Source organism: Haemaphysalis longicornis, unplaced genomic scaffold, assembly GCF_048455015.1.
Source record: "Haemaphysalis longicornis isolate Haplotype H1 unplaced genomic scaffold, Haemaphysalis longicornis Haplotype H1 scaffold_3, whole genome shotgun sequence".
Classification (NCBI taxonomy): Eukaryota; Metazoa; Arthropoda; class Arachnida; order Ixodida; family Ixodidae; genus Haemaphysalis; species Haemaphysalis longicornis.
In genome coordinates, this window is record NW_027526335.1 from 61,032,808 (window position 1) to 61,054,449 (window position 21,642).

At 48.2% G+C, this 21,642-nt stretch overlaps 1 non-coding gene across 1 annotated transcript; it reads right to left on the minus strand.

Moving 5' to 3' along the window:
• Positions 1 to 13,077: 13,077 nt before the first annotated feature.
• Trnaa-agc (transfer RNA alanine (anticodon AGC)) lies at positions 13,078 to 13,149 on the minus strand. The gene has a single exon. It is a non-coding gene; the product is annotated as a tRNA-Ala (tRNA).
• Positions 13,150 to 21,642: the final 8,493 nt, after the last annotated feature.

The following is a 21,642-nucleotide window of genomic DNA, read 5'->3' on the forward strand; positions in this document are numbered from 1 at the left end:
CCTCATTTACGCTGATGTAACAATTATAGGCGGAACTTCCACAAAATCTGCGTTATTGTGTAAATGCAGGCGACTTGCCATTTTGCGTATGTTTTTATTTTTGCTATTATTTTTTCAAAATTTTCCTCGACCATTCATCTCCATTTACGCTACTCTAACGACTACAGGTGGAACTTTCCGGAAATCTGCATTATTGTGGAAAGACAGGCCGTGACACGGGTAACCATTTTCCGTAATTATTTTACATTTTTCTTTTCTTTTATATTTCTAAATCTCGTTCGACTATTTTTTTATACTGACGTTATTATAACGATTACAGGTGGAACTTCTTGCGACATCTGCATCATTGTCGAAATGCCATGCGTTTTACATTTTGCCATTTTTCGTATTTTATTAAATGTTTTCTTATTTTTTAGTCGTTCAAAATTTCGTCCAACCAGTTCTCTCCATTTACGTTGTTACAACGATTACATTTGAAACTTTCCCGAAATCTGCAATATTGAGGAAATTCATGGCATTCAACGCTTCGCCAGTTTCCGTAATTATTTTATATTTTTCCTATTTTTATATATTTTTTTAATTTTCGTTCGACCAAATAAATTCATTTACGCTATAATAACGAATTACAGGTGAAACTATTGCGAAATCTGCATTATTGGGGAAATGTCATGTGTATACGTTTTGCCAGTTTCCGTATTTTTTTTTGCATTTTTCTTATCCTTTAATTCTTAAAAGTTTCGACCGACCAATTATCTCGATTTACGTTATTACATCAATTACATTTGGAACTTTTGCGAAATCTGCATTATTGCGGAAATGTAGGGCGTTACACGGTTCGCTATGTTCCGTAATTTTTTTATATGTTTCTTATTTTTTTAGTTTTTCAAAATTTCGTTCGACCAATTGTCTCCATTTATGCTTACCTAAAGATTGCAGGAGGAACTTTCGCGAGATCTGCTTGATTGTGGAACTTCCATGCGCTGCACGTTCTGCCTTTTTCCGTATTTTTTTTTATATTTTGCTTATTTTTTGTTTTCCAAAGTTTCGTCCGAGCAATTACCTCCATTTACATTATTATAATGATTACGTTTGGAACTTTCGCGAAATCTGCATTATTGTGGGAATGGAGGGCATTACACGGTTCGCCATTTAGGTATTTTAGATGCGAAGCATCTCATGGTCGGGGCTATGTCCCTCCCTTGTCGTTGTCGTTGTTGCGCCGTCCACACCCCTGCTGCGCATGCTCGGCTTGCTGAACGCCCGGTGGTGTGGAAGTAAGGGGAGGAATGTCTTTAATGATGAGGAGAAGTCAGCCTGGCAGCGAGATTGGCTTGCTACTCCACATAAACATGAGATGTGCAAAAGTGAAAGGAAGCGATGACACAAAAACTCATACAGACACTACAAACACAAATAAGCACACACGAACTGACCGACGCAGGTTCGCGCGCACAGCACACGCACAGTAGTAATGTTAAGGCAAACGGTCACAGGATTTTGTTCAGGCCGGAGTCACGGAGAAATGACACCAAGGCCCGTGTACTCCGTATTGCCGCAGCAGTTGACTGCCATGGGCCAATGGCGTCGCAAAGCTTCAGTGGTGCATCAGCACGCAGTCCCAAGGTCGTCTTCAAGGTTAGCCGCGGGGTGTCGTAACGGGGACACACACACGGTACATGTTCTATGTCCTCACGAACACTGCATACGTGACAGTGAGGGGAGGCAACTCGGCGCATCTTGTACAGGTAGTGACCGGTAGAAGCGACGTTGAGGCGGATGCGGTGAACAACTGCTTCATCGCGCTTTCCCAGGCCACACGGCATTCGGAAGCTGCAGGCGGGATCAATTCTGTACAACGGCTGATAATTGTTTGATTCATCCGTCCATATTGAGAATTGTAGCTGCCGCGCCACGGAGTACGCAAGTGTCGCGGCGTCACGTCGAGAGAAAGGAATCGGGATGATGACCTGAGATTGGGTGTGGGCCGCGCATGCTGTTTCGTCGGCCACCACTATCCCATTCACCCCACAATGTCCGGGTAGCCACTGTAACACTACTTCGTGGAGCGAGCTGGCTGCCTGTGTATGCAGGGTGTGTATTTCGTGGGCCAGTTGTTCGCACGGAAATGATGCCAGTTGTTGAAGCGCCGCCCGTGAATCTGTGAAAATCGCCCACACAGAAGGTTCTCGCCCAATAATGTACTGCAAAGCGGAGCGCAAGGTAGCAAGTTCTGAGGTTGTCGATGTTGTTTTGTGGCTTAACCTGGCCGCAATTGTATTCCGCGTCGATGGAACCCAGATTCCGATCGCAGCTGAAGTGGGCGTTACCTACGCAATGGTGTAGATATGCTTGTGGTTACGGTAGCAATTCCACATGTGCTCTAGAGTGAAGTACTTTAGAGCTGGAATTGGTAACCTTGACTTATTGCTGATGCCCGGTACTGTGGTGACAATTCGCCAGGGGGAGTACATCCAGGGCGGGAGATGAAGCGGTGCAGGGCACTTCTGACACAAAAGTGGTAGAGTGTCTTGTACCTCTAAGGCAGAGCTAGAACTCAGCGGATGTCCATGGGCCCTTGTCGCCAGCCGCAGATGTAGGCAAAGCTGCTCCTCTTTCACCAGTACACTGGGTAAGAAGCGCCTAGACTCTCGTATGGTACCCCGCGTAGAAGTTGTCTTCGGAAGACCCAGACAAAACCGCAGAGCTCGGGCCTGCACACTTTCTAACAGCCTTGTGTTGGCCTTAGAAAGAGGGTCGAGTGCTGGGAGGCTGTATCGGAGCAGTCCTTCACAGAGTGCTGTGTAGAGACGTAGGAGGGGCCCAATAGAACATCCTCCTGAGCCACTGGTCAGCATGCGTAACACCTGAGCAAAGGAGCCCAGCTTCTCCATCAGGAAACGAACGTGAGGGGACCACGTCAGCGACCTGTGAAGTGTTGCGCCCAGGAATCGGTGAGAGTCCACGAAGGGTATAGCCACCCCTGCCGCTGAAAGGTAATAGCGGGAGACATCACGCCTGGTGAAAGCTATTGCCTCACATTCCTAGCCGAGATTTCGAGGCCGCGTCTGGTCAAAAAGTCCGCTATTGAATTGATGGCTTTTTGAAGGCGAGCTCGTAAAACTCGCCTGTTCCGGCCAGAGCTTCAGATACAGATATCATCGGCATAGAGCGATATTTCAACAGTGGGAGGCACGAACTTCTCAATTCCAATGAGGTTGATATTAAATAGGGTTGGGCTTAAAATGCCGCCCTATGGCACACCTGTTTGCCGGCAACAACACAGCTGACAAAGCCGCCTCATCTGCCCACAGTCTCTGCACTGAAGCCGTGCCGATCCCATTCACGAGAAAGGATGCGGCAATACTCGCCTCATCAACCGCATGGACTGCGCAGATGTCTATCTGGACTGATGCAAGGCAGCAATACGCACCTCTTCATGAGATTGATCCCAAGTGCACCTTCAGAATGCCACCTGGACTTAGCAAGCACGAGGAATCCATTCTGCATAGGCTGCGCTTGAATGTGGCCTACACGGGACATTACCTGTACAAAATCCAGTAGGCATCTTCACCTCTTTGCTCCAAATTTGACTCACGAGAAGACATCCATCATGTTATATGCGTGTGTCCAAAGTACACCGTGCACAGAGAGAAACTCATATTATCTTTGTGCAGGCAGCTTGGTGCGGGACTTGAGCTGAGGGCTGTTTTGGGTCCATGGTCGGGTCCCAGTCAGGCTGCGCGTGCAATGAAAGCTCTTTTGGAGTTTCTTCGGAGCACAGAACTGGACAGAGTTTTGTGATTGAAAATTTTGGCCGCATCAAATGACATCATTTCGTTTTCACATTTTTTTTTTCTCTCTTTTTTTTCGTTTTGTTTTTCTTCTCTCGTCTAGCGTAGCAAGCCAGCCCGAAGGCTCGGCTAACATCGCTGGTTTTCATTAAAGTTATTCTCGCTCTCTCTCCTTCTATGGCTCCTGGAGAGACAGTATTGCCGGTGTCTTCCTGGGCCGGCACGAGACGAGCACGCTTCACGCGCCTTCGACGTTTCATCGTCGTCGGTAGTGACGTGCGTCGACGAGCCTCGGCGGGCCGTGATTACAAGCAGCCCACAACCATCCGAGGAACGTGCATCGACCTCATCTTCAACAACTTTAGGGTTTATCCACTACAACAGCCCTTGAATTTACATTTCACATACCATAACACGGTCATAATCAAAGCGGAACGCCAACCACAGCTCTACGTCACCTACGTTGAACATGATGATGATAATGCTTAAATAAAGACAAACTCATACCACGTACAACGTCTCTCTTTCTCTCTCTCTCCTTAATGCCTCTCCACTCTAACACCCCCCACCCCCCTCCAATAAAATTACACCATCTTCCCGTAGGGGAACTCTGAGTAGTATGCGAAAGAGCCATGGGGTCAACGCAATTTCCCATTTCGTAGTTCCGGTAAGTGAAAAGTGTGGTAGTTACCATGGAAACCAAACGGTAAATATAATGGTAGCGACGTACCTCAACCTCGCGGAAACAACGAACTGAAAACTAATGGGCACTTGAATCGACCCCATGCCTGCTTCGCATACTACTCACGGTTGCCCCACAGGAAGATGGTGTAATTTTAACTTTTTTCACTCACTGACTCACTCGCTCGAGCGCACCATCTTGGTGCAGTTTGTTTAGCGAGAGTTGGAGTAAAACACGAGTGCCAGTCGTTTCACATTACCACGACGCGCCTGCAGTTGGAGCCCATATGTACTGACAGCAGGCAGGCGCTCCCGAGTGTGTACCACTTCCCAATGAAGGAGCCTAATATGACGACTGACAAATAAGCGAACTTGTGTTATACCCATTGCTGGGCACCGCCGGGTACTACCGCTAGTATTAGTATAAAACTCTATGGCTCTCTGCAGGCGCAACCATAGTGTCATAGAACCATAGAAGAAACTGCAACGGGAAATCCATGTCGCCGTGGGGGGTTATGGGAAGACCACCACTTCTGTCTTGGGCTTTGCATGACAATTAAATTCTTAAGAGGTTTTGGGGACTTGCTTTCTTCGCTATGCATTAGCCCGTCTATGAGCTACGAGGTAGCCGAAATCCTCCCTGTTCTGTGGTAGCCGTGAGTCGTGGCAACGGTGTGTTCGGTGAAAGAGCAGGCAGTGCGTGATCGTACCAAACGTTGGTCGTGCCGGAGTCGAAGGAACATATGACTGAGCGGGTATTATGCCACCGCGGAACCTGTAGCTGACCAAAAAAAGAAACCAGACGTACTTAGGTGAAGAAAAGATACGACAGATACGTGCACCTGCATCCCTCCTATCTTGTCTTCATCCACGACTGCTTAACGCCACGTTTTATTTTTTCATCAAGTATGAACCAACTCGCTCAGCAACAAATTTTGTTAAACTGTTGCTGATGGTCGGTGCACCGGTTCACCAGGAAGGCAACGTTTTCAAAGGCACGCTAAATACATTTCCAAGCTCATCAAACAACATATTATTTGAAACAGTGGCAAAATTAACAAAATTAGAGCTTAATGGATTTCCCCAAAAATATTAAGATTGTTGTTAACTACCATCTTGGCCTGCAGAATAGCAGGCACAACGGTTCCGTCAAAAATACGAGATCTTTTTCCTTAGCTTTATAACAGCCAGTTTATTTTCAACATATGTAATAACACACCATTCTTTGAGTTTTTTGTGGCACTCTGTTGGAATATACGGCCGCTAAAACGCTTCAATCCAAGCCAATGACGAAACTAAGGTGAGCACATGGTATAATGGCGGTCCACGAACGACGACACAGACGGCCTTGATATGAGCCGCATAGACGCTAGCGCCAGATTCTTCTCTAGTGTATATAATAAGAAACTCTGGGCACAACTTCCCTTCCCGACTTCCCGACTTCTTACCATGCTGCGTGCTTCCTGCGCGGTTCTTACCACTCTTTCTGCCTTTGTTGCTGCGTTCGGTGGTGCTTTGGCTGTGCGCGGGGGTGCTGCTATGCTTTTGACAATGTCGAAAAAGTGCAAGGTGCTCAGTTTAGAATGAAAAGTGGAAATTGAACCAAATATGGAAAGAATCCGAAAAGGAAGCGCGTGGACTTGGCACGCTAGCTCGTTTTGCAAGTGTCGATGATTGTAGGGTTTAACGCGCCGACGCAACGCAGGCGATGAGGCGCGCCGTAGTGGAGGGCTCCGGATTAATTTTGACCACCTGGGGATCTTTAACGTGCGCCGAAATCTCGTACACACGGGCGTTTTTGCTTTTCGCCTCCATCAGAAAAGCGGCCGCCGCGGCCGGGAATCAAACCCGCGACCTCGTGCTCAGCAGCGCAACGCCTTAGCCACTGAGCCACCGCGGCGGGTGTTTTGCAAGTGTCAACGCTCATCCCTATTGTCGGTCAGCAAGAGTAACCTCGAAAGAAACTGCAAGTTCTCGGTGCCAGTTTAAAATAAACGCGTTGTGCGAAACATGACCAAATGGAAAACATCCTGCTTCCACGGTTCAAGGAAGTTATAGCGGCAGGAGTGAACGTCAGCGGGTCAGTCCTACGCGAAAAAGTTGACAACATAGCGCTCTCCTTGGTTATTGAAAAGTTCCAAGCGTCCGGCGGCTGGCTTCACCGATGGTCGACGGTTGTACGATGGTTGCCGACACAGATGGTCGTACAAGACACTGCCCGCCAAAGCGAAAAATGCCAGCATCTCCATTGTTTACGTTGAAGAAGAATTTCCTTCTAGACTTTTAAAAGAAGAACGTGCAGCACAAATTGACGAGCTACTTCAATGTTGCCCAAGAAAGGTGAATTGCTGACTGACTATGTGTACTTTCCTCCCTTTTTAACCTCTTTGGATAATACGATTTTCGCATAATACGTTTTCTTTTCCGGTTCGCGTGAAAAACGTATCAACGAGATTTCACTGTATTTGTGCGATGGCCGTTATTTAAACAGGAAGTTAAACTTTCCGCTATACAGGAAGCAGAAGTAATGGCGTTTGATGAGAAAAACAAAACACCGATAATTTACCCGGACTTTTCAGACCACTGCATGAACTTGAGTTCGGCCAATGTATGTATGACATTACTAGGTTAAATGTACACCTACAAGCTCTTCCCTCTGATAAATACTGCAAAGCTCATGTGCGCGCATGCTCACAACCCTTTGCAAACTGTAAAGATTGAGTACGTAGATGTGAGTACGCCTAAAACAGACTTCATAATCGAGGCGCTCACAAAATGTTAAAGAACCCTACACCAAGCACCAAAAAACAACCAGTAAGTGATAGATTCTACGGTAAAGTAATTAATTTGCAGCCAAAATCAGGCCGCAAATATTGTGATTTTTTTGACGCGTGCTTGAAAGTTTCCTGATTCAGCAGTCCCACTGTTGGGATGCTTGTTCTCACGCGAGACCTTTAACACACCCCACCCCCCTTACATGTTTGCGTTTTGTGAATATTTTAGAAAAACATTCTAAGACACACCGGGCCGTGCGAACATACACCACAGCGAGCACTACACGACGCATTAAAAAGTACGGAAGTACTTCAACGCAAACATCACCATAAATCGAGTGGCGATCGTGTTGAATGTAAATCCAGAAGTTAACTTGAACAAAAAAAGTTCTGCCAAAGGCATTGCGCATCCCGCACCATGCGAATACACATGACCCTCCCCAAGAAAAAAAATTTAGTTTATAACGCGGAAATATAAACTAAACTGCAGTTTAACCATTTATTTCCAAAATCACACGTTAATGAAGCTGCTGTCTAATTTTCATGCACTCATGGGAGCCACCACTAGGTTCATTACTCTGCACACACACAAAAAAAAGGATATTTTTAGGCCGTGAGCCATGGCAGACCCAAAGAATTTCTGTAAAACGGTGCTTTGGGTCTCTCGACGATTCGCGTGACAACCTTGCTCCCTCTAGTGGGCATCCTACAAAGCATTGCCTCCGAGATTACCCCGCGCGTATTTTGATTTTGGAACGCGCGCAGGGTGATCTCAGATTTCCCGTCTATACGGTTTCGGCTCGATCAACTAACGTACTCGCCGGCCCCACTTCGTAAAATAACAGTGCTCATTCGTCGTCTCGATTAAACTGTACCACGCATTCGGCATTTCCGCTTTATCGCCGAATTTTCTGCTTCCTCAACGGCGCACAGAAACGTCTTTTAAGTGCAAAGCACCTTAAAGGCCTAGTTTGTCGTAGTAGCTCGTCTGCTGCCACGATGTCTAGCCACCGCAGAACACGCGGTGTAAAGAACCCAAACAGAGGCTTCAAAAAGGTACTTACTTGTCCCTCGTTCCAGCCTTCCGGCCAAGAGTTAAGGGGATACTTCTACAAAAGGTTTAAATAGGCAGAAGCATACCTAACTCCTGAAACCCCTGGCACTGGTCATACATGTCCCCGTTACTAGCGCAAAGAAACTGCAGGCACGTTTGAGGGTAAATAAATGTCGTATCTGGCAGACGCTGCATTCAGTTACTTAGGAATGCTCGTTGGGTTAGTTTTACGATAGAAAGCGAAAACAAGTGGCCGCAGAAGAAAAAGAAAAAAAAAAGAACGACGCGTTAAGGATGACCCCAATGTTCAAAATTATTACCGAGCCCTCCATCACGGCGCGTACAAACGCCCCTTCTTAAAAAAAGAAAGTCTATGGGAGAGACTTCCATCCTAAAATAAACACAAATAGGCCGATGATAAGGATAATGAGTGACGTTGCTCGGGATTAAATCGCAGAGAGGGCTGACCATACCGAGTGCAGTAGTAAGTAGTAACCTTGTCGCTGATGTACGGAGTCTCGGCTTTAGCGTCGTACCCGCGTAGCTCTCTGACCGTTCGAGAAACCAAGTGCACTTGCTTTGTTTCCCGCGAGGTCTTCGTCACAAACTTTATCCGTTTTTTTCGATTACCGCACACCTTCCAATGTCACGCAGAGAAGCGCTCAGCGGACATCCGTACTTCTCACTTGCCATTGACGCAAGGACATTCTCTTGCTCAAGTTTCGGCTTATCAATCATGGCAGCCTTCCCTACAAGAATCTTCTTACTATTTTTTCAGCGAAACGTAACCATCAATTACTTCATCAAGCACAGCTGCCCTAGGGCTGTCTCAATGCACGACACCTGAGTGGTTTAGCTTTCCACTACCCCGTACGCAATTACCTTGTGACCATTTTTCGCACTTGGGAGGAGTAATTAAGGCACTACCGTATGAGAATTTGGGGTGGTAGACCCCAAGCCGGTCCTTTACATTTTTGCAATAAAAGCGCTTAAGTGCGTATCAGTCGCCATCCTGCCTACAACCAAGCACACGGTCGCTGACATCATTTCAGTCTTGTCTTGTAACCTTCGTGAAGCTAGTTCCATCTTGAGCTTCAAAAAAACTGGCCCTCTTGAAAGCATCTCATCTGGCGTTTCTGCTTTCCGCTCTATAAATAATGATACAGGCCCGGGCGGTAGCTCTTTAAGAACTGCTCAGGAATTAGTAGCTCACATAGCGCAACATATACCCCGGCTCTATTCCCAAGAATTCAGTCCAGCGTTCATAGTAGGGGCCAAATCAACCCGCGTACTGCACCACTGTTTTGCCATCTGCTGTGATCCCTGTCCTAAACTTCTCAGAAACCATGTTTTCGGTAAATCTGAACTGCTCATCAAGGGAGCTTGAATTTATAGCATTTCCTGCGCCGCCCAGAAGCAGCCTTCTTAAAGGGGTCCTGAAATACCTTCCGCCTATGCATGGATGTACATGTACCCAAATAAAGCAATGTATTTGCAATCTCCTCCCGCAAGAATTTTGTTAAAGCAATGAGTATTAGCTGAGAAATCGTAAATCAAAAACCGTGCATTATCGTCGCTCCGCGTTTCCTCCTCCTTTCGACTTACTCTCCGCTGTTGACGGCGCGCGAGCCTTGCCTCCCATGATTCTGGGCTCCACAGCGGTGACGTACTTACGCTATTGCGCTGCTCAGACTGTCGTCTGCTACGGGCAAGCTTTGTTGACACCATGAATCCCGCACTCCGCTCAAGGCTGGAAAAGCGAACGAAAAATCTATCCGCATGTATGCGGCGGCCTGGCCTCGCCCTTTCGCGGTGTACGTTGCTGGCGGCACATGACTTTTTATCGGCGGTGGATTCGCAGCCGCACGGGGAGGGTCGTGCGCTCGTTCCCTTGATGCACCGCGCACTGTTTATCGAAAAAGCGCCGTATCAGATGTGGCCCCGCTGGTGCCGGGTCTTATTTTGCGGCGGTGGTAATTCCTGCTGGCGGCATGTGAAAAAGTCATATTAAACAGATACAGAACCCGTGCACAAAACGCTTCAATCATGTGACCAGTTCAGCTTGGGGCGACGCGTGGTGGAGAGCGGCAACGTTGGCAAAACATGCTCCGCCGCGGCTCTGAGCTTTCTAGCGCTGGAACGAGCGCCATTTCTTTGACAATCTCAAACATCGGTTGCCTTGGCAACAAGGCACAAACCACTCCAGAAGTCAGTTACGGTTCCGTGATCCCGGTTCAGCTTGGGGCCCCACTTTGCGACATGTGGGCACCGCAGGCGTACCACTCACTCCCATAGGGAAGTGCGACATGCGTTTGGCATTACAGGAGGCGATGGTGTGTGTGTTGTGGACGCCTTTGTTTCGCGATGAAATGCGACGTTGTGCTTCTGAGGGTGGACAGTGCTTCCCATGGTCTGGATTATCTTTCTCGAGCGACGTACGACTCAACCTCGCATGGGGTATGTGCAGTGTGCGTGGCTAAAAGCCATCGGCTTGTGCGGCAGAGTTAAGTGACTTGCTGTTCGTCCCCGCAAACCGCGCGTGAGGTGAGTACCGAATGTACTACAACGGGCAGGAGGCAACCCATCCTCTCTCAATCGTGGTTCAGACTTTCAACGCATGTTTTGACGTTGTGTTCGTTAGAAACGCATCTCTGGATTGTTTTGAAGTTGAATAAAATGTATGCGTCAAACCCGGGCATTCGGCTCAGGGCGTTCTCTGCGATTGCACGAAAGAAGTGTCACGGGGCTTCAACGCTTTCTTTATGGAACGTACTCAGGTAAGAGAATATCCATGTCGTGTTATGGCCGTGTTGCATACAATACAAACGGTTAAGCGTTTGTTTTACACTTGTTTCGTTTGTCGTAAAATGCCCAAGCACTCTGGCACTCCGCTGGCAGATCAGCCGGCGAGCCGACGCTGAGCAGACGACTCATCTCTTTGCCGGATGCGTGATAAAGCCGCCCAATAGCAGGATGTCTAGCTCATGACGAACATCTGGGAATCGATGATGTAGACATGTGAAGATGGCGGCGTCCAAAAACACTAAGGGAAGGGTGAGAAAAAACGACAAACTTTGCAAGAAAAGTGTGAGCTTTCCGCTGCGCGTAAAAGAGTAATACTTGGCACAGAGGACGTTGACGACCCAATCTAACGGTTGCGCTAGTTCATTTAGTGTGCTCAAAATGCCTTTCAGGGCCCCTTTAATACACTCACAGCCTCGCAGCTTAAAATGGGGCTCAATGCGGTAGCTGTTTGATCTGCCAGACTATTTCGTTTGCGGAATCCCTCAAACCACCCAATGTACGCTTGAAGGCTGTCATTTTTGTCGGAGAACGGCACAAGAAGCTTGCTGGATTTCAGGTGCAGGCCGGTAACCTCCGCTCTAGCGCTGGAGTTCGAAGAAGGGGATAACTTTTATTGTGATCAGATAAGGGCGCTAGTGAGTTAAGCCCTCAGTCCAGGACCCCAGAAGATCTTGCTGCCGTCTTCGCTTTCTCGAAGACACGAAGTTGCGATAAGGTTCATAGCTGACCAAGTCTCGCTCCCACTGCTATAAAGTTGGATTTACTATGGCTTCGATGTTCTTATCCTATTGGCAAGGCCAGACCGTGTCATGAGTTCGAGTTCTGCTTGCCGCTACCTTTCTGCCTCTCTTGAAGCCCATTCTCCGTGAGCCTTCGCAACCAGTAACTGGTGATCTCTTTCCTTCTCTATCTCAAATTTTCTTCCAACTATTCCCCGTTTTAATTGTGTTCCTATATCAAGCTCTCTGTAGTTCAAACTGAGTCTGCTTTTCTTCCGCTTTAAGTGCCCCTTGCTCCCTCTGGCTAACCCATTTCTAAGGGCGTTTTCGGTCAAGTCTATCAGGTAGACAAGGAAGACTAAATTTTCCGAATTAATTTTATAAAACAAAATGTAAAGGAGAAGCGCGCAGGGTACTTTTTCCTGGCGCGACTACAGGAACGGTCTAACTTCCTCCGGCTGTGAGACGAGATTACAGCGCAGTTGATATGAACAATGTCATGCTCGTTCTCCCTTTTTAATCTATGCTTTGCTTTTTCAAGCCTTGTCGTGGATGCCGGATTAATTGTCGGCTGATTTTGGTGTATTCGTAGGAGAGCGAAACTGCAGAGACAACTTGTGGCAAAACTCCCACCTCCCCTCGCGGGAACCCCTGTGTAGATGCGACGCATAGGGGGTTCACGTTGCAGCGTTGGACAGCGGAGGAACGGCGCTGGAACGATGGAGCGGAGAGGCGCAAGCACCGCGTTTTATAGCGCGCATAACGGTGAAGGGACGCGCCGGCGCCAGTGCGTCTGCCGCGGCTATGACGCAACACAATCCACTTTAATCCAATCCAATCCAAATCCAACCCAATCAAATCCAATCCAAGCAAAGCCAAGCCAATCCATTCGAATCCAATCCAATGCCCCTCGCGAGAGAGGGGCATCGGAGAGGAATGGGGTGAGCGGCGGAGAGCGCAGCTCACGCGACGAGGAGAATGGGGAAGGGGCGGACGCCGACGACAACGCCGACGACGCCGGATGCAGGGACAAGGCGAGTGAATGAGATGCAGTCGCATCTAAAAGAGGTCAGCCTTTGACGCCATGTTGCCGCCGGAATCAGCAAAGGGGGCGTTCGTAGGAGCCCTGAGCTGGTATCTAGTATCCAGGTACAAAATATTGTTCTTTATAGATGTATCGTTTTAATATTTAAACGATGCAATTCCTGCATGGTGCTAGTTTGGCAGCGTGAAGAAAAAAAAATCGGCAGTAGTGGAGGTGCCGGGGTTCGAACCCGGGGCCTTTCGCATGCTAAGCGAACGCTCTACCACTGAGCTACACCCCCGAGCCCCTAACCATTCAAATCTTCAGCATATTAAATTAAGCAATAATATTTCTGCAGGTAATCTGTAACACCATCAGGGTTCGTTGCAAAAATCAACTGATTGGTGTGCTGAATCTCTAATTAAAACAGACTCACTGCATTCATAAATTCGCAGCAATACCATTTAATGAGCGTGTCGCGGCGAGCGCCTTGATGATGATACTTTTGTTATTCGTACTTTTCCATTTTGAATTGAAATTTCCGTTTAAAGCCAGCAGCACCGCAGTACCCGATCATCCTGGAACAAGAATTCGCAGTCGAGTCATGAATGAACACCGCACAAACATGCACAGACGTCTTTGTTCACACCTTGAGTGTGAGCTGTAAAAAGAAAAAAAAACATTAGTGACAAATAATACAGGTTACGGAACAGGATCTAGGTACCCGCCTTTGGAAGGCAGAATACTGGGAGAACACAGCAAGGGCTTCTCCCGAGCCCTTGCGAGTGTTCTCGGTGCTATATAGCGCGCAAACCGATGTTGCATTCAGACCACGATCGGCTACGTGGTCGCACTCGAGCCTTCAAGCAAAACAACAAGAAAAATGAAATGCACAAAAGAGTCTACGTAACAATGCACAAAGAACGTCCATCAAAGGAAGGGTAGAAAAAATAGCTTGGCGGCATACCTGTTACCGTCGGAAGGGCGGCAACTGTTGGGAAAAAAAGGGTAAGAACATTCAGTCAAAACTGTCTTCGTGTCCCACCCAGCCAGTCTCAAAACGGAGCACTTTTTAACACATAAACACGGGAAGAGCGGCTAACCGAGATGATGATGATAATAATAATTGTGTCAGCTTTGGGACTAGCGTAATTTTAGAATACTTGGGAAACCGTTGGCGAAATACACCTCGCCGGGTATGTGCTACTCTGTGGGCATGCGAACATCATTTGGGGTGCTGTAACGGTATTGTGAAGAAGCAGACTCAACGCATTCAAAAGCCTCCAACAGTAAGGGCCGCACCCTTTTCGTGGGGTATGCATTGTTGAGTGCATTTATCAGGGGTGTATCCAGGGGTATGTTTCGGTGTCAGAACACCCGGCGAAAAATTCCATACATTCTTCGGACATCCGCGAAGTCTCTCTGTTTATTTTTTTTTTCTGGGTAGTGTGTACCACCCCCCCCCCCCCCCCATTCCGAATTCTATGATGATAATTTGAAAACCGAAAACTCTTGGGCGTGACCTGTACACTACTAACTCCCTGCACATAGTAACAACAAAGCGACAGGGATATTTTATTTTGCCAACGATCACGTCTAAAGTTGCGAAGGGCCCCACCACGTTCCTTTTGTTTAGAGGTAACGAGCGACGCAGTTAGTTTGTTTTTAGTAACGGCTACGACACTGTTTACTTCGCGCCGTGAAGTCATAAAACATCGGTGGCGCTGGCATCGATAGCGATGTAGCGCCGTAGCAGCTCCACCTAAACCCAAAAATATTGTTGCGGCCGTCCTCACTGAAGAGCTCAACAGCACTGTTGAGCTTGACCCTAACAAAACCCCGTAGTGTCTTCCTCATTCGACCTGCCCATTTGTTTCACAGTCGGCTATGTCCATCTCCAGGCCACAGTCCGTGCTATTCGCCGTCATGACAGCCAGACATCACAAAACTCCTGCCTACGTCTTCATCTTCTGCTCACAGGACTCCTCGTGTACTTGTACATAGAATAAACCAGAATTCAAATCTCCCGCTTTCAAGCCCTCGTTATTTTCTTCAGTAAAGAAGCCCGCTGAAAAACCATGACAGCTCCAAGCAAAGACACTAGGGATATTTTATTTTCGCGCAGCTGTATCGAATTTTACATTTGGACCGCAGCGCATGCCGGGCTGTGTTATAATGAGTTGCTAAAAAAAGTCGCTCACGCGACACGGCGCCTTCCGTGTTTCTAAAGGCCAACACACAGGACAGCTCCGGCTTTTTCGCCGGAACGTTTGACTTCCGCCGCCCACATCTGCTTGCGGGTAACAAGCCCTTCATCATCTTAAAGCCAAACGAATCCTCTCTTAAGACTTGAAACCATCCCTCAGATCCCCCCACGTGCTTTCTCTGCGCGTCCCATTCGAATAGGGCTTATTTTCGACGTAAATGTATCTCCATCAATCCCAATCTCACAAAAATTCCTCAATTAATATACGATTCATGCTCAAACGGCTACTTTACGGATTAGCGATCCCCCGTTGATGATACCCGTCGCGCTTTTGATCTTAGCCGCACAAGCGAAATCGCCAGTGCTGTAAAACCCTTGCGACAAAAACGAACAGGGAAACCAGTTAGATCTTTAAGAGCACCCGGTTCAAGCATTGAAGTCAAAACGAAACAAATTTGTTCACCTCAGCTTTCACTTAACCGTAAGTGCTAAAGTTCCCCACTGTTTTAGCCACATGTTGTGTGGGCAACAATTGTAGTATTCGTAGAAACAGTGGGTTTACCGCAAATATAATAATATGCTGACACACGTATTGCCGTTCATGACAGCAAAGTTGTATTCACCCCGATGTGCATTGGAAGCGAAAAATCTAAAAAATCCTTCCTCGTTTAGAATTACATTACCAGTAATAAGAATTCAAGAATTCAGCCATCCGTTTACAAATATGTCAGTTATGTCCCTCGTGATACACAGGGCTTCAAACAAAGCTTCGCAGCCACCTTGCTCGCGCCTCCGCGTTCTCGCGCGCATGGCGACGGACGCGTCAGTCTGTGGTGCCAACTTCCTCCAATTCATCCCCAGGGTCGTCCGTCGTTGCGGACTGAGTGCGCTCGGCGTCCTCCCAGTCGGCACCGGCGTCACTCGTGGTCTTCATTTCTAAAAACGGCGCCCTCAACCTCCCTTTGTAGCCACCTCTCGCCCGAAAAATCGGTGAGGACTTGAGCGCCGACTTAAAGCGTTGCCCGCCGGATCGCAATGTCGTCTTCCCGCTCACTCCAAGCGTCCTCAGCGTGCGGAGGCGCGCCGCAAGGTTCGTCTTTTTTCCCGCTCTTCTTCTCGCCGGGACGATCTTCTGTCCAATACGACCTGGCGTAGTCATCCCAGGGAGCTTCTTTTCTGGGGCCAACGAGCCTTCGTGACCTGCGTTCGGTAGCCCCCGACGCCTGGTCTTCCTTTTCTTCGGCATGCTCTCTCCTTCACCCAGGACAATGGTGTCCTCCCTGTCCTGTTCATCCCCGTCACCCACAGGGACTCGAATTCCTCTAGATAGCTCCGTATGGGTGCTACGTAGCGGAACAGCGGCAGTTGTGAAGCGCCGTCGGTGGTGAAGTACGTCGAATTGGACATGATGGCCTGCGGAGGAACGTCCAGGAGTGGAGGTGGGATGGCTGGCGTTGCACGTGCATAAAAACTCGGGGAACGTCTCCTGTTTCCGCTGCACGTCATCCCGTTCCTCGCTGCTATCAGCGTCACCCGTTCCGAGCATCATGTATACGCCGCTCACCACGGCAATCGACAGGACGATGACCGCCGCTGGGTAGAACCAGACCTTCGAGTTGCTATCGCTGGAGAAGAGAGAAAAAGGAACAGCCTCTTAATACGGGCGGTCTCGTGAAACATGACAACATCGAAAGTTTCTCCTTTTTAATATATATAAACTTTACATGTCATGTTTTTCTGTCTTTCTGCACTTCAAGTCAGAATGATAACTAGATAATGATCACAGCCCGTTATCTCGTTCTTTTTGGACGTTATTGCGCGCAAATTACCAGCCGATGGCAGCCGCCTGCATATAATTTGAGTATACATTCCCTGCAATCTGGGAACGTTCGGACAAATTTGCGAGAGAAAAAAATTTTACACGTGGTTTGGTCGTGCCACCCACGAAATATCGTACAAAAGCAGCATACATTCTTGTTTGTAAAATGTTGTCCAATACCTTTTTGAGCGTACTTGGTGCTTTGTTATTCTTAGTTAACAGCCGACCAAGCCTTGGAAGGTGTGCCGACAAGTGCGCGCCCGGTAAGCACTTTTTAGTCCCATTTACCGCTAATCTCCGGCAGTCACTTGGGCTTGTCTTTCAAAATCTGAAGGGCTAAGCACAAGGTGTCACCCAGTGATCAAGTGTCCGCCCTCGTTCCTGAGTAGGTAACACTTTCGCAGGCATTGGAGTGCGTACACAGGATGCAGAGTACGGGCCCAGATTTCTCGTGGTCGACCCGCCTAGTTATAATGTTTGCAGTCTACCGTATACTCGCATAATGATCGCACTCGCGTAATGATCGCAACCAAAGATCGTCAAAGATTGATTTTTTTTTTATTTCCCGCGCAATGAACGCACCCTGAACTAGTCGCAGCAATATGTCGTATACGTGTGCCCAGTCTAGCTGATGATGGTCGTGCGTACCTATGTTTCCTTCCCTTTCAAAGATAACTTGGCTACGTTATTGGGGCAGACTTGCTGATATTAGCGACATCGGAAAGCACGCATTCAATATTGATGGGGAAGAAACTCTCACTAAATGCAAATAATGTACTCACAAGGCAAAGAAAAAAGGGCGCTCAGGTTGCTGCGCCGGCAGCCATGTCTGTTTTGATGTGCCGAACTGTGACAGTGGCAGCCACTTATTGGCCGAAGTGTTGTCACCTCACAGCAAACACCTTCCGCAAACTCTGCATTTTGCGTCACTTTGCAAAGCGGCTGCCGGTGGTGTGCAGAGTTTTTATTATGTTGTTATTTATTATTTTTGTAATGTTCATGAGAGCTATCGCAAAAATTTTGACCCACAACTTGCTTGCGTTTTCTGGGCTCAAAACTTTATCGAAAAAAATATACCCCGCGTAATGAACGTACCGCTAAATTTGCATCAGTTTTTTTGAAAAAACGTGAAATCATTACGCGAGTAAATGCGGTAATTCGTCATTTGATTTTAAGGTTTGGTGCACGGCCCAACATGAACCGATATTTTAGAGATTTGCCCAGTAGATCCCTGCGGGTACCAAAGTTTTATAAGCGCAGCAACTGGCGGACATGCGCCCGCTTAGGCCTAATATTTCGCTTTGCGGTCTTATAACGTCAACCGCTACCCCCAGCTTGATGTGCTATGAGTACTATATTCATGAGTACTGTATCTAAGGCCGACAGCCCCGGCTGGCGGTGCTAGAACGGAAAACGTGCTGTGAGGCTTAACGCCCTATGTGCACGCTGAACCTTCAAGTTCAGCCCTATGACATTCCAAGCCAGCTCATGCTCACTGTACCTGGAGGTGAAGGTATTGATTACCGACGTAAGATCTCAAAGTATGGCGTTAGGCCGAAGGTATGTCTCATGCCCGCCTCGCCCCCTTATCTGTTGCGCATCAATTTTGGGGGCAAGTGAACTGCAAAATTGTAAGGATGGGTGCTTCACAAAACATGCTTGGCGCATTTCCCGCAAAACTGGGAAGGTAGGCTGATAGTGCTTCCGCACTAGAAACATTACTTGATGCGCCATGATCTCCTTCGCTGTCTGCGTTAACGTAAAAAAAAATCAAAGCACCTTTCTTAAAGAGAAAATTGGTAATTTAAAACGCAAAGCTTTCTCCTGTGAAACGTGAGTCAAACTCCAAAATCCAAACGTCTCCGACCGTGTCAGAACGGCGAAATCGGATACACGTGGGCTTCATAACGCGATCGACCCGGGTCGTAAACCCTTCCCATGGTAGGAAAACCCTTCCGACCACCGGAAGGGTTTTTTTTTTTTTTTGATAAACAAGTGCCTTTGATAAATGTGCCTTTGCGGAAACCCGTTGTGCAAGTCACCTTTCCTGTTTTGGGGCGTAACATTTTGGGCGCAACGATTTGTATTTTGGACTTTGTCTTTGGTCTTGCAAGGCATTTCCTTTAGCCCAGAGGAAGCTTCGCGTCTCAACCATTTTGCACATCATCCACGATGGTTATCATCAGTGAGGCATAGTGAGGCACACCGGAGGCATACCATCAGTAAGGCATAGACAGCTTCGCTTTAAAACAACTGCGTAAAGAAAGCAAGCAATATCCTTTCCTCCACCTGCGTTCCAGCTGTGCCTGCCTGAAGTTTACCGACGGCGACCTGTTGCGGCGGTGTTTCCCACGGAGCTCTCGGTGGCAACGCGCACACAGCAGCAGCTCCTCGCTGCCAGCCTCCTCGACGCCGGCCTCGATGGCAGCCGTAGTGGTGGTGGTGCTGGTGCTGGGCGTGTTTATGAAGGCCTGCTCATGCTCTCGCGGATTGCTCGACGTCCAGATGGTCGCCGAACTGTCCGCGTTCCTCTCGTCGCTTGACTCCGTGTCCTCTCGAGCGGCCGACACGTGATCCTTTGGACTCACAAGGGCCACGTGTTTCGACGCCTTTTCTCGTGGCCGCTGATTTTTACCCGCGTTCTTCTTGACTTTCTTTCCAGCTTTCTTCATCTTGTATAGGCACGTCTCATGGGTAGTCGCTCCTTTTCAGTGGATAGGGGCAGCGGAGACCTTCATTGGAACCTGCAGCCGCTGTAGGAGATTGTAAGGTCAGGTGGGTAGCAGCACTCACACGTCACGCGGCATTTGAGACCTTCAAAATTATCCTTCGGATATAGCCGATTGAATAACCCTCCTCGCCCTGATATACTTTGCATACTTTAAAACAAAAGGTGGTACTTTCCCCGCTGAAAATATTGGCGGTATGCTCAACCGTGCTACAGGCTAACTTTCATGACAAAATACTCATACTGCGTTGGACCGGAGCTGATTAGGTAAAATCATGGCAGACTACGACATAACCTTCGCTGAAATTATGTAATACCCACTATTGAAACTACGGCAACAGCATGCAGCGTTTCCAACAAAAGCGTAGAGAAGAGAAGTTCTGCAGCCTAACTTTCAGGTTGGTCGGCACTACTACGAAACTCCGTGACACCTCCGGGAGGTACGTACACCTCGTCGGAAACGAGGCCGAAGGGCAGCCCGGGTTGGAAACGGGGAAATCGGGGCAGAGACTTCGACGTTGTCGCAGCAAACCGATGACAGCGCGTTTAACCGGCTTACTGATGATGATGATGATGATGATGATGGTGGTGGTGGTGGTGGTGGTGGTGGTGGTGGTGGTGGTGGTGGTGGTGATGACGATGGTGATGCCCCGTCTGCCTGCGCGTGGTGCGCGTGAAGGAGAGCCTGATGTTGACAGAGAAAAAAAAAGAAAGAAATGAACGCCTGTGAAAAGAGGCTTCTCAGGCTGCCGCTGCAGTTGGCGTCATAATAATGCGTGTACAGAACGTACGCGTTAAGGAACCTACAAAGCCTGCTACTTAGACAATCCGCGAAGAAAGCGAAAAATAAACTTTTTTTATATATGAATGTCGTCCTAACGCGCGAGAAATCACTGCTCCAACTACATCACCTTCCCGCAGTGCTGCAGAAATGACCCAGGTGCAACCTTGAAGTTCTCGTACGTATGACCAAAAAAGACTACATAATAAATCATGATCCTTCTTTACCGAAGTTTAGAATGAGATGCTCTGTGCCTCAATAATGCGCCGCTAATTCTTTGTGAACGCGCTAAGCGACTGCCCGGGGCTCAATGCCAGTCGTGAAATGCCCGGCAGCGTGCTTCCAAACGTTTCGCTGCACAGAGCACCCACGTGACAAGTGTGATGTCACTGCGCACGCTATTCTTTTGAGCGCCTGCTAAAAGTAGCCCGCCGTTCAGGCTATGTGGCCTCGATGCAAGTAGTGAGTACTGGCGCTACAGAGTAGTGAGTACTGGTGAGTACGGGTTCGGACCCCAGCAGGTCTGTTTCTTAGTTCTTCTTTTCATTGCTAAACTTTTTTTTCCTAACTTTAGTTTTTTTTTTTTTTTTGAAAACTCAGATCTACGTGTTCTTTTTGTTAATAATAGTGGTTTGGTATGTTTTAGGTCGCTTTAGGTTTGGGGCGCAGCCAATGACGACGTTTAATTACCGTTCTTCATAGCGTGAACAGACATGTCACGTGGGTGCTCTGTGCAGCGAAGCGTTTGGAAATACGCTGCCCGGCAATGCCAGTCCAGGCCGAATGCCAGTCCAGACCAGGACAGGCCGCTTTACCGACCTTCCGAAGCGGCGGCCCGGCATCTCTCCTTTTGCTTCGTTCTGCGGCCTGCCCACGTGCCTTTCACTGGCGTGTAATTCAGCTGTAAACTCTAACGCTAAAACCTATTGTTAAAGCGAAGTTTTACTATCCTCACTGATGCCGTAGTATTCCAAAACTGCATGCAGGAAATCCAACTTTCTCTAAGGATGAGATGATGAATGATTGTGGAAGAAGTAACCGAAATTATAGGTCCGGGTTTGATTTTTCAAGTGTAATGTTGAAAATTCTGTACCCGGAAGTCACGAACTTGCAGGATCTCGGCCGAACAAATGAACGGAATGAAGCGTCACCCCCGGAAGTCTTTTCAGGCCTGCGCCCAGCAATCTGACGTCAGTTCCGCCCGGCCGACTCTCGGGGAAGCCGCAGCGGCAGCGAGCGCAGCGCGGGCGGCGCGGGTCA